Source organism: Bos indicus x Bos taurus, chromosome 5 (assembly GCF_003369695.1).
Source record: "Bos indicus x Bos taurus breed Angus x Brahman F1 hybrid chromosome 5, Bos_hybrid_MaternalHap_v2.0, whole genome shotgun sequence".
In the NCBI taxonomy this organism is placed as follows: domain Eukaryota; kingdom Metazoa; phylum Chordata; class Mammalia; order Artiodactyla; family Bovidae; genus Bos; species Bos indicus x Bos taurus.
In genome coordinates, this window is record NC_040080.1 from 53,754,830 (window position 1) to 53,769,730 (window position 14,901).

At 42.0% G+C, this 14,901-nt stretch overlaps 1 long non-coding RNA gene across 1 annotated transcript in view; it reads right to left on the reverse strand.

Annotated features, from left to right (window-relative positions):
• Window positions 1-14,901, reverse strand: part of LOC113892729 — a 92,613-nt gene that overhangs the window by 11,551 nt on the left and 66,161 nt on the right. The window lies entirely within an intron of this gene.

Here is a 14,901-nt window from a genome sequence, read left to right on the forward strand (position 1 = left end):
TCAATTAGGAAGCTAATGTCACAATGACCTGATCCGCCCCTGCTACTCTCTCCATCTTTACGTGGTTAAAGATGACAGTATCAGTTGTAAAAAAAATGACTCATCTGGAAAGCTGCAGCTCTGATGAAGACTGCAATGAGATAGCAAGGGGATTCCCACGTTACAGTTAAAGAGTTTGGGAGGTTTTCTCCCTCTCTCTGTCTCCAGGACCCACCCACCACTAGCCTCCCTTACTCCTTCTGTTCCCCCCACACACCAGATGCTACAATTGCTTGTGCTGTGCTGTGTGCTTAGTCACTCAGTCATGTCCAACTCTTGCAACCCCATGGGCTGTAGCCCGCCAGGCTCCTCTGTCCATGGGGATTCTCCAGGAAAAAATAATGGAGTGGGTAGCCATGTCCTTCTTCAGGGGATCTTCTCAACCCAGGGATCAAACCCAGGTCTCCTGCACTGCTTACCATCTGAGCCACCAGGGCAACTTAATGAGTGATTCCTAGGCTTTCTGTTTACTTCCCACCTCCTTCTATCACACTGAATCTTCATCTACCCACTGAGTGAATACATATTATGATGTTCGACTTAAACTTCATCTCTTCTTCAAAGCCTTTTAAAAAACTTTTCATGCTAAGAACTAATCATTTCCTTCTTTATAATCTCATTCCCATGGTTTACACAATTAGAAAAAATATCTTCACTGCACTAGGTGGTTTTCTTTTCCAATCTCTACCCTAGTTTGCAAGCTCTTTGAGAGCAGGAAAATGATGTGACTAAACAGCCTCAGCATCTACCACAGGGGTCAGCAAATTTTTTTCTGTAAAGGTCTAGATAGTGAATATTTTAGGTTCTGTGGGCCATATGATCTCGGCTGCAACGACTCAACTCTGCTGTTATTAATATAATGTAAAAGTAGCAAACACATAAACAAGTGGGTGTGGTACCTAATATTTTGTGGCAGCCTGGAAAATCAAACCAAACTTATACCCATCCTATGGATTTGTGAGTTATAAATCAAACTATCTTATTCAAACAGAGTTGATGAAACAATTAAGTTAAAAGTGACATTCTGTCAGGTTATAATTCTTGCTTAGGGTACTTGTAATAGTTCCCTAATGATACTCTAATGATTAGTGTGAACTTCAGTCAGTTTAGTTCAGTCGCTCAGTCGTGTCCGACTCTTCGCAACCCCATGAATCGCAGCACGCCAGGCCTCCCTGTCCATCACCAACTCCCGGAGTTCACTCAGACTCACGTCCATCAAGTCAGTGATGCCATCCAGCCATCCCATCCTCTGTCGCCCCCTTCTCCACCTGCTCCCAATCCCTCCCAGCATCAGAGTCTTTTCCAATGAGTCAACTCTTCGCATGAGGTGGCCAAAGTACTGGAGTTTCAGCTTTAGCATCATTCCCTCCAAAGAAATCCTAGGAGTGATCTCCTTCAGAATAGACTGGTTGGATCTCCTTGCAGTCCAAGGGACTCTCAAGAGTCTTCTCCAACACCACAGCTCAAAAGCATCAATTCTTCGGCACTCAGCCTTCTTCACAGTCCAACTCTCACATCCATACATGACCACAGGAAAAACCATAGCCTTGACTAGACAGACCTTTGTTGGCAAAGTAATGTCTCTGCTTTTCAATATGCTATCTAGGTTGGTCATAACTTTCTTTCCAAGGAGTAAGCGTCTTTTAATTTCATGGCTGCAGTCACCATCTGCAGTGATTTTGGAGCCCCCAAAAATAAAGTCTGACACTGTTTCCACTGTTTCCGCATCCATTTCCCATGAAGTGATGGGACCAGATGCCATGATCTTCGTTTTCTGAATGTTGAGCTAGCTTATAAAAACACAAACTTTTGGTTGTATAGTTCTGCAAGAAGTCAAAGATCAGTCTCACTGGGCTAACATCGAGGTATAGACTGCACTGGTTCCTCCAGAGCCTTCAGGGGAGAATCTACTTCCTTGCCTTCTCCAGCTTCTAGAGGCCTTCTGCATTCTTTGGCTCATGGCCCCTTCTTCCATCTTCAAAGCCGGAAGCATAGCATCTCCATATCTCTCTCTGATGCTCTGGTTTCTGCTTTGCGCATCACATCTTTCTCTGACTCTGACTCTCCTGCCTCCTTTTTTTAAGGATTACATCATCATTACATTGGGAAAACCAGAATAATCCAAAATAATCACTTCATCTCAGCCTTCTTAATTAAAGCTCATCCTTGAAGTTCCTTTACTAAGTAAGGTAATTCATAGGTTCTGAAGGTGAGGGCATGAGCATCTTCAGGACACCATGACTTAGCCTACCACAGTAGCTGATACTAATCACTAAGAGCTCCTATAGAAGACACTGCTCTTCTCTCCAAAAGCTGACTGCCAGCTTTAGCTGTTAAGGAGAGGGGCTGTATCATGCTCCAGTTCTGTCTCACACAAGTCCACTCTGAATCTGAGTTCTCTGAAATGGCTGTGTGTACTTTCAGGACCTGGTCTTTTCCATGGGCATGCTCAGCTGGGATGTGCATCTTAGAACTTATCTGGCAGAGTCAGTACTTTTCTTCTTGGAGTTGCAGACAGAAACAGACTCCCTTCTGTGCGAAATCTGAATACCCTCAGACTTGCCATGAAAATACAATTAACCTCCTTCTCCCCTCACTTAACAACGTTGTTAAGTTTACACAGACTTGATAAGGAGAGTACCTTTTCTCTTTGCCTAAATTCTGAGCCAGTGAAGAAAGTAGACCAGCAAGAAAGGAAGAAGAGAACTCAAAACATCACCTTTATCATTATACTTCAGAATTTAGCTTGAGGCACTAAGCAAATGGGCTTTCTACCACTAAATTCCATAATTAGATGGATTTATCTGCCCTGTACGGCTTCCCAGGTGGCTCAGTGGTAAAGAATCTGCCTACCAATGCAGGAGATGCAGAAGACATGGGTTTGAGCCCTGGGTCAGAAAGATACCCTGAAGGAAGGTGTGGCAACCCACTTCAGTATTCTTGCCTGGAGAATTCCATGGATAGAGGGCCTGCCTGGTGGTCTACAGTCCATAGGATCACAAAGAGTTGGACATGACTGAGCATGCAGTCACATATCCACCTGTCCAAGCAGTACGGATTCTATTGGCCTCTCCAGGAGGGGGGTTGCCCAAGGAAAACTTAAGGCAGAGAGGCACAGAGCGAATGAAACACCTGTTTCTCCAGGCAGCTCACACCCAAAAGGGCCTGGTTGAACTATGAATATACAGCTCCTTTCCCAAACTCACCAATAAGAATAATTACTCCACTTCCATCATGGGAAGAAAGAAACAGGACAAGATCTAGGAGGGCTCCGTTTAGTAGAGCTCCGCCCTAGTGCCAGAAAACTTCAGCATGGTTGGAAGGAAGTTCCAGCACCATCAGTTTCCTACTCAGTTCAAACAGGTGGCCATAGCTAAGGAGTAGCCCAAGACTGTTACCACTGAATCAAGAGACTGGTAACAACATTGCTAAGAATTCCTCAAACATGGCATGGTGTTTATTTTTAATTGTTTATTTTTTAAAAAAGCAAGGACAAGGTAAGAAATGTCAGTTATCTATAAATTCACTCATAAGGGATTGAACCTTAATTCGTACATGAAATTGCTTAACAGCAAGCATGGCTCACTTGGAACTATTTGCTTTAAAAAGCATGAGTGTTATGTAAAAATATACAAAATTGAGAACTTGAATAAAGCATAAAGAGCAGTCAAATGACATATTTTTACCCAGTCTCCCTGACCATACTCTCTTTCCTTACTGATGTTCCTGCAAGATTAATTTACCTAAAACATACTTAGACCACATCACTCACTCACATGACTTCCTACAGCATGAAAAGCAAACTTAGCTTGGACTTCAAGGTCTTAGTCTATCTCCAACCTTATTTCTTACGACTTTTCTTTACATACGCTTTGCTCTATACACAGTCAGCCAGTTCATGTCCCTTTACAACTGGTCACTCTGTTTTCCTTTTCAAAGGCCACTCCCTGCACCCACTTCCCACCTGTCCCAAACCTACATCCACCTTAACACCCAATTCAAATGTCACAACCCCCCAGGCTAAAAAGAATCTTTCACTCCCCCCAGCTGTCATTTAAGTCCTCTCTAGGGCCTGGACTGTAAGTCTCCTGAGGGCAGGAACTATACCTCATAGATATCTTTATGTCCCCTACTGCAGGAATGCTGCAGACGGATGCAGGTTGTGCATGGCAGCCCTGCCCTGGAATACCTAACACACTGCCTTTACATGATAAGCATTTGACCAGTAATTCCTAATAAATGAGTGAATATCAGTACAGTTCAGTCACTCAGTCATGTCCAACTCTTTGTGACCCCATGGACTGCAGCACGCTAGGCTTCCCTGTCCATCACCAACTTCCAGAGCTTGCTCAAACTCACAACCATCCAGTCGGTGATGCCATCCAACCATCTCATCCTCTGTCGTCCCTTTCTCCTCCTGCCTTCAATCTTTCCCAGCATCAGGTCCTTTTCTAATGAATGATTATAAATTAATTGACATTGTCATTATCCTCACATACCAATTTAATGAAAACTCAGTTCTTAAGATACCAAAAAGTCTGAAGTCAGAACTTAAGGAGTGATATAAAAGAGAGACAACTTGGAGAGAAGCTTAAGTTCTTCATAGGATGACATCTGGGGTCTAAAACACTCTCTAAAAGGGCATCTAATGAGAGCACACCTCCATCACCACCCCACCCCCGCCACCCCCGCCCAACACACACACACAAATACACAAGGTATACAGTTCCTCCCTAGCCTTATAGATGCATCCCTGCCAGGCCCACAGTGTATGGTCAGGAGAGCATGTCTGTGGCAGCCCTGTGCAGGCCCCACAGTTAGGCTGAGCCCTCCTCCTCCCCACCCTCACACCCTTGCCAGGATCCCTCTAGTGTGAGTGTTATCTTCCCACTCGGTTCCTGTAGCCAGTACTAGGAAAACTTCTACTGGAACAACTTCCAGTGACAAGACCAAGATTTCTTTTCATGGGAAACTACCTGGCTTGGTAAAGAAAGGGTTAGAATGCATGACAATCACAATAATGCTGGGAGCCGCCATTGCCAAGAGATGAGATTCTGAGTATGTGACCTGTGTTTAAGCTGGGGTGAAATACAGCTTGCTTATTCAAAAGAGCTCTGTCCCAGAAGAGTTATCATCACACTCAGCAGACTGGGTAGAGGCCAGGCTCACCCAATGAAACCAGGACCCTGACCCACTTTCAGTACCACATATGTAGCCAACTAACAGTAAGCAAAAAGAGGCACCCTGACAGGGTCTGGGGGTCATTTCATATCCAGGTGGCCTGACCAGGTAGGGCCCCATCTGACCTCCATGACAGAATGTGGACCACACCCACCATGCGGAAAAGCTAGCCAGAATCTAGGATGGGAGGCAGTGGTGCCCAGCATCACAGATTTCAGGTGTGGCAGCTGACAGACTTGGTTTGAATTCTGAGCCACTGCTCACAGGGGAAGTTCACTTTCACTCGCTCACCTCCACCATTTGGGAAAGTCCAGTCATGTGGTGGGGGGACTGAGCCAGTTTTCCTTTGTACCCACCAAACAGAGCAGTGGTTACGAGGACTGATTCTGGAGCCAGGCAGGCCCCAGTCCAACTCCAGTCCTGACGTTTAACCACTTCTCTAAACTTCCTCATCAGTTTTCTCATCTATAAAATGAGACTGCTTAAAATAGCACTGAATTCAGAAGGGTTTTTTTGTGAGGGTTAAATATATATGATCATGTGGGTAAGGTATTTGACACAAAGTCTTCAATTAATAATAGATACTCTAAGGGGGAAGAGTTCCAAAGAATAGCAAGAAGAGATAAGAAAGCCTTCCTCAGCGATCAATGCAAAGAAATAGAGGAAAACAACAGAATGGGAAAGACTAGAAATCTCTTCAAGAAAATTAGAGATACCAAGGGAACATTTCATGCAAAGATGGGAACAATAAAGGACAGAAATGGTATGGATCTAACAGAAACAGAAGATATTAAGAAGAGGTGGCAAGAATATATGGAAGAACTGTACAAAAAAGATCTTCACGACCCAGATAATCACGATGGTGTGATCACTGACCTAGAGCCAGACATCCTGGAATGTGAAGTCAAGTGGGCCTTAGAAAGCATCACTACCAACAAAGCTAGTGGAGGTGATGGAATTCCAACTGAGCTATTTCAAATCTTGAAAGATGATGCTGTGAAAGTGCTGCACTCAATATGCCAGCAAATTTGGAAAACTCAGCAGCGGCCACAGGACTGGAAAAGGTCAGTTTTCATTCCAATCCCAAAGAAAGGCAATGCCAAAGAATGCTCAAACTACCACACAATTGCACTCGTCTCACACGCTATTAAAATAATGCTCAAAATTCTCCAAGCCAGGCTTCAGCAATACATGAACCGTGAACTTCCAGATGTTCAAGCTGGTTTTAGAAAAGGAAGAGGAACCAAAGATCAAATTGTGAACATCTGCTGGATCATCAAAAAAGCAAGAGAGACTCAATGGACATGAGTTTGGGTAGACTCTGGGAGTTGGTGATGGACAGGGAGGCTTGGTGTGCTGCGGTTCATGGGGTTGGAAAGAGTCGGACATGACAGAGTGACTGAACTGAACTGAACTGAACTGAAGGAGGAACAAATGACATTCAATTAAATAAGCTGCCCTTTCTAAATGCAACAAATGAGGACCTGCACTGATTTCCTCTTTTATCATTTTTCAATGGTTCTTATTTTAAGAGGTAAATAGTCCCTGGCTTTTCTATAATTCTTTTTCAGCTCATATGGCTTGAGAACCTACTACTGGTCTGGCCAGGTGAACTTTAAACACACAGAGTATCTTTCAGTCCTTATGGAGGAGGATGATATATATTATCCCCACCTCACAGTTGGGGAAAGTGAGGCTCAGGCATGCTGAATGACTTGCTAAGTACATTAAGCCAATATATTTGAGCCCAGGCATGCTGACTTGACATCTCCTCAGAGCATAAGACTATTTCTACGTAACCAAAATATTGACTTTATCAATGACCCAATAAATGTGGAAATCAGATACATGCGAGCATGCTCAGTTGCATCACTGTGTCTGACTCTTTGCAACCCCATGGGCTGTAGCACAGGCTCCAATGTCCATGGGAATCTCCAGGCAAGAAAACTGGAGTGGGTTGCCATTCCCTTCTCCAGGGGATTTTCCTAACCAGGGATCAAATCCTCATCTTCTGCAGCTTCTGCATTGCAGGCAGATTTTGTTTACCACTGAGCCACCAGGGAAGCCCATGGAAATCAGGAGATTTCTGTTCTGTTTCTAAATCCATACCTGAAACTTACTGTAATGAGAACTGGGCCCACAGGTAGCCCCTAAACCTACATATCGAGCCAGTCACCTTACCTCCTAGCTGGCCCCAGAAGAAAGCAGCCCAAAGAAGCTGGTGATTTTCCCCAAAACTCTGTGCTGTTCACATGGAGATAGGAGGCTGCAAATGGTTCCTCCAGCAGAAGTAAGGAACAGAACCTAGCTAAGAACTTTTTACCATATGATCCCACTTATATTTGGAATCTAAAAAAACCCAAATTGCCAGCATCTGTTGGATCACAGTAAAAGCAAGAAAGTTCCAGAAAAACACCTACTTCTGCTTTATTGACTATGCCAAAGCCTTTGACTGTGTGGATCACAATAAAATGTGGAAAATTCTTTAAGAGATTGGAATACTAGACCACCTGACCTGCCTCCTGAGAAATCTGTATTTAGGTCAAGAATCAACAGTTAGAACCGGACATGGAACAACAGACTGGTTCCAAATTGGAAAACGATTACATCAAGGTTATATACTGTCACCTTCTTTATTAAACATATATGCAGAGTACATCATGTGAAATGTTGGGGCTGGATGAAGCACAAGTTGGAATCAGGACTGCCGGGAGAAATATCAACAACCTCAGATATGCAGATGACACCACCCTTATGGCAGAAAGCAAAGGAGAACTAAAGAGCCTCTTGATGAAAGTGAAAGAAGAGAGCAAAAAAGTTGGCTTAAAACTCCACATTCAGAAAGCTAAGGTTATGTTATCTGGTCCCATCACATCCAGAGAAGTCAATGGCAACCCACTCCAGTACTCTTGCCTGGAAAATCCCATGGGCGGAGGAGCCTGGTAGGCTGCAGTCCATGGGGTTGCAAAGAGTCAGACGCAACTAAGTGACTTCACTTTCACTTTTCACTTTCATGCATTGGAGGAGGAAATGGCAACCCACTCCAGTGTTCTTGCCCTCCTTATCTTTAGGTTCCACATCCTTGGATAAAAGCAGCCCTAGATTGAGGACTGGGGCCATGGAACTTAAGCACTGGTGAATTTTTTTATCTATGTGAGCTCCTCCCAGCATCAATTCAATACCTCATGGATAATGAAGACTGTGTGTGTGTGTGTATAATCATTACCATGTACATCTTAAATTTATACAATTTTATGTTAATTATATCTCAGTCATGCTATATAAAAATAAAATACATAAACACTATTTAAAAAAACAGTAATGTGGGTAAATTGTTATTTGCATAGTGTCATATGGAGTGATCCATATATTTTATAATTTTTGGGTTCAGTTCAGTCTCTCAGTCGTGTCCAACTCTTTGCGACCCCATGGACTGTAGCACAGCAGGCTTCCCTGTCCATCACCAACTCCCGGAGCCTACTCAAACTCATGTCCATCACGTCGGTGATGCCATCCAACCATCTCATCCTCTGTTGGCCCCTTCTCCTCCTGCTTTCAATCTTTCCCAGTATCAGGGTCTTTTCCAATGAGTCGGTTCTTCTCATCAGGTGGCCAAAGTATTGGAGTTTCAGCTTCAGCATCAGTCTTTCCAATGAATATTCAGGACTGATTTCCTTTAGGATTGACTGGTTGGATCTCCTTGCAGTCCAAAGGCCCTCAATAGTCTTCTCCAACACCACAGTTCAAAAGCATCAATTCTTTGGCACTCAGCTTTCTTTAAGGTCCAACTCTCACATCCCTACATGACTACTGGAAAAACCATAGCTTTGACTAGATGGACCTTTGTTGGCAAAGTAACATCTCTGCTTTTTAATATGCAGTCTAGATAGGCCTTCCTTGGTGGCTCAGATGGTAAAGTGTCTGCCTACAATGTGGGAGACCCAGGTTCAATCCCTGGGTCGGGAAGATCTCCTGGAGAAGGAAATGGCAATCCACTCCAGTGTTCTTGCCTGGAAAATCCCATGGACAGAGGAGCCTGGTAGACTACAGTCCATGGAGCAAGTGTCTTTTAATTTCATGGCTGCAGTCACCATCTGCAGTGATTTTGGAGCCCCCCAAAATAAAGTCTCTCACTGTTTCCATTGTTTCCCCATCTATTTGCCATGAAGTTTTGGGACCAGAACTTAGTTTTCTGAATGTTGCGTTTTAAGCCAACTTTTCACTCTCCTCTTTTTTGGGTTCAAAAATGTTTTTCATTTCTACTATGTTCCAGTAATATGACTCTTATCAGTAATTTATAAATGTATACATACTTTTCATTTTCCATTCATTTTTTATGAAGTGTCCAGATTTACACAAACATTTTCAAATAGGTAAAATATTATATCAACTTCAAGTGCTTTCTTTCCTTTGTTAAAAAACAGAAAACAGTCATTTCAACACATAAGCATTTGCTTTTTTCACATATCAAGAAGCAGAAAGGAAGTCTGTCTAGGGTGATGCAGTTGCCCAACAATGCTGTCATAGATTTAACCTCTTTCTCTCCTTCTGTTGCACTGCTTTTAAAGGAACAGCATCATTATTGCTGTCCTGGTGGGTGGCTGTTTCACCAACAGGAATAAAATCCAGCATTTCAGCTGATTAACAGAAGGTGGAAGAAATAAATGCTAAAGAACCATGCTTTCTGGGTACAGTTCTTTGAAACAGCTTTCCCATTCAGCAACTTCCATTTAGAGCTCACTGAGTCACACACACACCTAATCAAAGTCTCTGGAGCTGCAGAAAGACAGAGATAATGTATGCCAAAGAAGACTGGGACTATGTATGAGTATTAACAATAATAATAATGTAACATAGCTAGCAATAACAAATATTTATCTAGGACTTACTATATATTAGACACTGTCCAAGAGGCATTTTCATTAATTACTTCTTCAATACTTGAAACAACCTTATGAGATAGGTACTATCATTATTCTCATTTACCTATGAGGAAATGAAGGCACAAAGAAATTATGCAATTTGAAGAAAGTCTCTTGGTGAATAAGTGCTCAAGGTGCAACTGAAACAGATGGAAGAACAATTTTAACCTAGGTTTACTAAGAAATTAAAAAAGGGATCTTTTGCTTCTTTTACCTTCTATTAATAATAAGGCTTTTCACTGAAAGTCAACAAGTGTTTAACTAACCAATGTGAGTTGGGGATTTAAATTTCCAAAAGTCATGTGACAAAAAATACCAGAGTAAGAACACCAATAGGTCCATTATTTAGCAAAGAACCCATTTGATTTGGCTTGGTTATCCTAAATGATGGTCCTGGGGATGAAATTTGCCTTGATTATGAAATTACTGCTGCTCATAATATTAATCAAAATTCTCCAAGCTAGGCTTCAACAGTATGTGAACCAAGAACTTCCAGATATTCAAGCTGGGTTTAGAAAAGGCAGAAGAACCAGAAAGCAAATTGACAACATCCATTCAATCACAGAAAAAGCAAGAGAACCCCAGAAAAACATCTGCTTCATTGACTACACTAAAGCCTTTCACTGTATGGATCACAACCAAATGTGGAAAATTCTTAAAGAGATGCGAATATCAGACCATCTTACCTGCCTCCTGAGAAACATGTATGTTATGAGAAACCTGTATGTTATGTTCTCAGAAGCAGCTGCTGTTGCCTTCGCCACAGAACAGCATTTATTTGCTGATTTGGGGACATTTATGTGCAAAGTTGGCTGAGCTGTGGGGATGGTGAACTTCTTGGAATACAAGGCTACAAGTCATGGGTCATAGGTCTGTGAGGCACCTGTAAGTATAATACCCTTGCTGGTCTGTAACCTCACAGCCCTGACTCTCTACTGACTATAGCCTAAACCCAGAGGAGGCTCTGGTGCTTTTACCTGAGATGCATAGACTAAAGTCCGGCCTTCACACACCTACCGTGAAGCAAAGGTTTTCTACTGGGCTTCCTCAAAGATCTCAAGACTCACTACTTAACACATGTTTATTTGTCTGACCAACTCTTTTTGCTTAACTGAGAAAAGTGGGAGGCAGTCCAAGTCAAGTGGACATTTCTGGAATCTTGCAGTCTTGAGAGTTTTGACCCAAACTCAGTTGACTTCCAGAGACTTACTGCTGGCCTCATAAGTTCAGAGTAAATGGTTTTCTATACCTCCGGCCCTAGGCAACTGCCATGGTTCAACATTATACTGTCCTGAGAACCTTGCTAAAGAACAGGAGAACTCTAATAATGATGTAGTGGGCAGTGCCACCTCTGATTTCCCTGTCTGTTGAAAGCCTTCAGAAGCTTGTGATCTAGGGGCCTAGTCCCTGCCGACCACCTCCATCGTATCTCTTATGACTCCTTACCCTGTGTCTTATATTCCAGCAATTCCAAGCCATGTAAATCCACATCCTCCCCAATGACAGCCATGCTCTTCTTACCTGTCTGTTTTTAAGTTTCTTTGAAATGCCCTCTTCCCAGTAAATGCTCATCACCCTGCTCCTGCACCCCACCCCTTTGTTCCCTGGCTTATTGTTAAGACCCTACACTGGTATCATTTCCTTCCTGAGCCCGGTCAGTCCAGTTAGAGGCTGTGCACACACCACACTGTTTCAGAACTGTACCAGTCATGTGTCTGCCTCTCCCATTAGATGGTAGCTTCTTTAGAGGAGATACGAGATACCAAGACACTTTTATCTTTATTTTTCTGATGCCTGACTCATGGACTACAGCAAAGTAGGCTCTCAAAATAATGCCGACTAAATTAAATGAATCCATAAGCGTTTCTGGATGGGTAGGAGATTATGGTTTTTTTGTCTAGAGTTTTATTCAAAGGCAGACAGAATAAACAATGTCACAATAATAACAGTTATAGTCTATCTGAACAACTATTATCAGACAAGTATTTTCAATATATGGAACCCCTTCAGTAATAATCTCAAATAGATACTGTGATTATCCCTATTAAAATATAAGGGAGTAATTATGATGATGATAAATACTGCATATAGCAAAAATCAAGAATTTAAAATTAAGAAATTTAAGAGATCCACACAAGAGAGAAGTGAAGTATCTTTTTCAGGCCACACATAGATAATACACGTGGAACCTAGGATTGCTGTCCAGTGCAATATGGTAGTGTAATATGCTTAATACATGACATCTTATTTGGAGGTGAATGTAGAAGCTGGCCATGTTGAAGACCAACTGAAATTCCTCCAAATACCATGAAATTGAATTGCTCTACTGGGAAAACTCTGACAGCAGGAGAATCAAGAAATACTCCATTCAGTCTGGGGCTGGCAGAATCTGTGTACACATGTACTCCAAAGGCAGGAACAGCTTGTTAATCTGGCATTTAACTACCAGAAATTACTATTAATCATTATTACTGGGAGGAGTTATTGATACATAATGATGGCCCTAGGGTATTGCTTAGTCATGAAGTACCTTCTGAATCATCAAAGAAAACTGAAGTTCTGTTCAGCTGAAGTTTAGTATTAAGTCTGCTTTATTGTCTTCAATTTTTTTAGGTGTTAGTAATCACTAAATAACATAGATACATCGAACTCTCTTAAATATTTTATTAATAGTAACCAGAACCTTCCCCTAAAGAGAAAGTTTGATATTATTTCACATCTGTTTATTTTACTTGCAAAGATATGTAAATGTCTGTGTAATTTCAGAGATGCATATTTGTGAGAAAATACCCAATTCGTGGCAGCTTTTGGTTATTACAAAATTTTCAACTACTGGGTATAATTTGCTTATTTAATAGATATTTGCCAAGCATTTACCATGCGGGCAGGAGCTGTATTGAGTACTGGAGTTGCAGATGTGATTAAAATGGGTACAGTCCCTGTCCTCCTATAATAAGGAAATCCATGAAAGTTTTTGATGTTAAGGTAGGAATTCTGATTCTCAAAGATGAATGCTATCACTAGTAAGACTAAGAGTCCCAGGTTGAATTAAATAAGTATTAAAATTGAACTATAAGCACATTTCTGAGTATAGAAAAGAAGTGATCTGAATTGGGAACTGAGAAATAAGACAGTGTGGTGATCTCTTGGGGGTGGACAGATAAGCAGGAGGCATATGGTCCTGTAATGGGAAGCATTCTTTGGTCAGATTGTTGGAACCCAAGGAGTTTGGACTTTATCCTGTAGAATAAATGGAAAATAGACTTTGGTATGTATGCAAATTCATTGGTAGTGTCTACTTGAAGCACTCTTTGGGGAGCTTTATGAGGTCCCCTCTGCCTTTCAGAAAAAGTGCTATGAATGAAATTTGAGGTCCATTGATGATATTGGAGGAGGAATGACTACTCCAGTGTGAATGCATTTGTCATCCTGTCTATAGAAAATAGAAAACAATCAATCATTCCATATTTATGGGTCATCTTCCATCCCTTGGATAAAGTATTGCTCCAAACCAGACTCAGCACTTTGAGAAGGAAAGAGTTCTAAGCATCTAGGGTCTAAGTACCTAACATATGAGACATTGCTCTTAACAGTGTAGCTGCAAAGAAGCATATTCATGGTATAGTCAGTTTTCAGTACAGGCTCAAGGAGATATGAAATCCTGACGTTTCTTCATGTACCAGACTTTGATATATGGAAATGTGCTATTTTCTTACAGGACAATTCATAGACAAGGATGGAGAACTAGAGAGAGTGCTTGCATCTTTCCCTAAATCTCTGATGACAAGACACAATCAGGGCATAGGGGAAGGAGGTTAGCACCCTGAAACGATCATCCAAGCAGGCCCTCAGTAGCGTGCTAACCAACCAAATGCAGATGAAGTAGTGTGGGCAATGAATTACAGTTTTAGTTTCCCAGTTCCCTTCTCACTAAGAATCTCCAAATCAAGAGTCTACTGCTTGAACTGGCTCTAGCTGTGGACTGGCAGTCCTCTTAGACTGCTGCAGTGCTGGGATTTATTTGCTTTAAAGTTTTCTCCTAAACATCTTTAATAGGCAGATGTAAATCTGGTTTTAGAAAAAGGCAGAGGAACCAGAGATCAAATAGCCAACATCTGCTGGATCATGGAAAAAGCAAGAGAGTTCCAGAAAAACATCTATTTCTGCTTTATTGACTGCCAAAGCCTTTGACTGTGTGGATCACAATAAACTGTGGAAAATTCTGAAAGACATGGGAATAGCAGACCACCTGATCTGCCTCTTGAGAAACCTATACGCAGGTCAGGAAGCAACAGTTAGAACTGGACATGGAACAACAGACTGGTTCCAAACAGGAAAAGGAGTACGTCAAGGCTGTATATTGTCACCCTGCTTATTTAAATTATATTCAGAGTACATCATGAGAAACGCTGGGTTGGAAGAAGGACAAGCTGGAATCAAGACTGCCGGGAGAAATATCAATAACCTCAGATATGCAGATGACACCACTCTTATGGCAGAAAGTGAAGAGGAACTAAAAAGCCTCTTGATGAAAGTGAAAGTGGAGAGTGAAAAAGTTGGCTTACAGCTCAGCATTCAGAAAACTAAGATCATGGCATCTGGTCCCATCACTTCATGAGAAATAGATGGGGAAACAGTGGAAACAGTGTCAGACTTTATTTTGGGGGGCTCCAAAATCACTGCAGATGGTGATTTCAGCCATGAAATTAAAAGACGCTTACTCCTCGGAAGGAAAGTTATGACCAACCTAGACAGCATA